General features: G+C 35.5%; 1 non-coding gene across 1 annotated transcript; it reads left to right on the top strand.

Annotated features, from left to right (window-relative positions):
• Nucleotides 1-1,391: 1,391 nt before the first annotated feature.
• Nucleotides 1,392-1,498, top strand: LOC116110469. The gene has a single exon (XR_004124917.1). It is a non-coding gene; the product is annotated as a small nucleolar RNA R71 (small nucleolar RNA).
• The last annotated feature ends 1,026 nt before the right edge of the window (nt 1,499-2,524 follow it).

The raw sequence follows: 2,524 nt of genomic DNA, 5'->3' as shown, positions 1-2,524 counted from the left end.
GAGAATGGAGATTGGAGCTTGGAGGCAGAGAAGACGGAAGAGGAATGGACTGAAGAGAAAAAAAAATATTTTAAAAACAAAATATATGTTGCTTATATAGTTAGGGTTTAACCGGTTATAAAAACCGGTTTGAGAAATATCTCAAACCGAAAACAAAACCGATTTTTTGATTTTTCAAATTTTACAAACCAAAAACCAATCAGTTTATAAAAAAAACCTAATTTTCGGTTCAATTTCAGACTGGTTTCTGGTTCGATTCAGTTTTCGGATTATTTCTCCCACCCCTAGCTCCAACATATCTACAAAAGGAATATTTATGTGTAAGCTTCGAAATGTATGCATAAACTTACCAAATTGCTTGTCCAATCTCTATTTCCACACTCTATGAGGGTATGGAAGGGTCATTTCATCATTCGTCGCAATATGGAAAGTTTTGTTAGATTTTGCCCCTCCGCTATGGCACTGTACTGCGACACTCTTGCTCATGTTCTCCTCTGTGCTGCGGCACTCTTGGTCTTGGTTTCTTCTATGCCACGGCATTGTGCCATAGCATGGTCACTTTGGTCCATTTTTTCCACTTAGAGTTTTTACCCCTTTTCTTCTTCCTTGCTTAATTCCTTCAACTCCTTACCACTTATCAGCATGATAGCATTGAGTTGCTCCTTTGGATTCTTCTCGATATCACTTGGAAATGTTCCTTGAACTCTTCCCACCAAGATACTATGCATTTGTCCCATTTGAGTCTCAAGATTCCTTATAGAAGCAGATTGATGTTGCACACAAGACTTCATATTTTTGAAGTTGAACTTCATTCTTGTCAAATCTTTTGCCCTATTCATTCATAAACTTTGTACACACATTCTCCATGTTGGATTTCTTCTCTTGAGGTTGGAAGCCCAGTAGTGGTTTGTGCTCATTGTTGCTGCTCCATGAAAAATTTTGGTGATTGGTGTCATGCTATAGTGTATGTGCTAGAGTATGGATTCCCTTACCCTCGTTGAAAATTGTTGACATAGTTAGCTTGTTCCTATAGAGAAAATTGATTCCCTTCTTGACAATCCTTTGACAAGTGATTCCCTACACAAAGTTCACAAGTTAGAGAAGCAGATTCAATAGCATTTACCTTTAAGGCAACTCTTAATTGCTTTTGGATGGCTGAAAGTTGAGTAGCTAATACGGTGTAGCTATCAACTTTGTGCACTCCTGCTACTTTCCTTGTTAAATTTCTCTCCAAAGGCCTCATGTAGTTATTGCTCGCCATCACTTCAATCGAATTATAGGCTTCCTCTAGTGTTTTGTTATTTAAAGCTCCCCTACCTGTAGCATCTATCATAGCTTATATATTTGGTAGCAACCCATTGTAAAATGTTTTCACTTGCGACCATATTGGCAACCCATGGTGAGGACACTTTTGCAAGAGATCTTTGTACCTTTCCCAAGCTTCATAAAGTGACTCCATATCTTGCTAGTAAAAATTTGTAATGTCACTTCTCATCTTGGCAGACTTGACAGGTGGAAAATATTTCATAAGAAACACCTAAACTAACTCATTCCAAGTCATGATACTTCCCAGTGGTAGAGAAATTAACCAAACCTTAGCTTTGTCCCGAAGATACCCTGTTATGTCTGAATGTGTCGCATAGCTCCAAAAAATTGGCTATATGCAAGTTAGGATCATCGCTAGACAACCCTGCGAATTGTACCAAATGTTGTATCATCTGAATAATGACAAACTTGATCTCAAAGGTCGATGGTCTCCTAATACTAGAAGCACATCCCTCAATTGTAGGTTTTGAGTAATCCTTAAGTGCCCTTTGAACTTCTTCTCCTCCTGTATCTGCCATTGAACCTAACTCCTCTGTACGATCCAACACTAAAAATATAGAACTAAAAATTAAAGCACTAAAGAAAAAAATAAAAAAAATTAATACAAACCAGATTAGCAACTAGACAGCTTGTATTGATATTGACAATATAAAAGCAATTCCCCAGCAATGGCGCCAAAACTTCTTGTGATTTTCACAAGTGTACGAACTCATGCAAGTAATAAAGTGTATGAATACGGATGTCGAATCCAATAGAATTACTACTATCAATTACCAAATTAAACTATCCTATTACTATTTGATTAATCCAAATTTTATCAAGAAAAACTTAAATTAAAATAAACATTGAATTTTAATAACAAAACAAAAAGAAAACAACTAAATAAATCTTTGGTTTTTATGCAAGATGACTAGACCTAGGGCATAGATTTCGCACAAACCCTTATTCAAATATATTGATAAATTATTCTAATTTTATTAAGCTCTTCCTACAAGTGAAACTCCCTAAATTTCTAATAAATTTATTTCAAACAATTATCAAATAAACTCCTAATTACTAACCCGAATTATCTCTAATAAGATTTAAACAATTGGAGATCGTTGTTAGTGTATGCCCTAGGAACCAATCATGTTGTCGGTTTCAGGACAATATATCTTGTAAACGTGTTATGAATAAAAGAAAGTATTCTTATTTCACA

The sequence above is a fragment of the Pistacia vera genome, unplaced genomic scaffold (genome assembly GCF_008641045.1).
Source record: "Pistacia vera cultivar Batoury unplaced genomic scaffold, PisVer_v2 Contig602, whole genome shotgun sequence".
In the NCBI taxonomy this organism is placed as follows: domain Eukaryota; kingdom Viridiplantae; phylum Streptophyta; class Magnoliopsida; order Sapindales; family Anacardiaceae; genus Pistacia; species Pistacia vera.
Note: the sequence above shows the minus strand (reverse complement) of the source record. Positions and strands in the feature narration are given on the sequence as shown.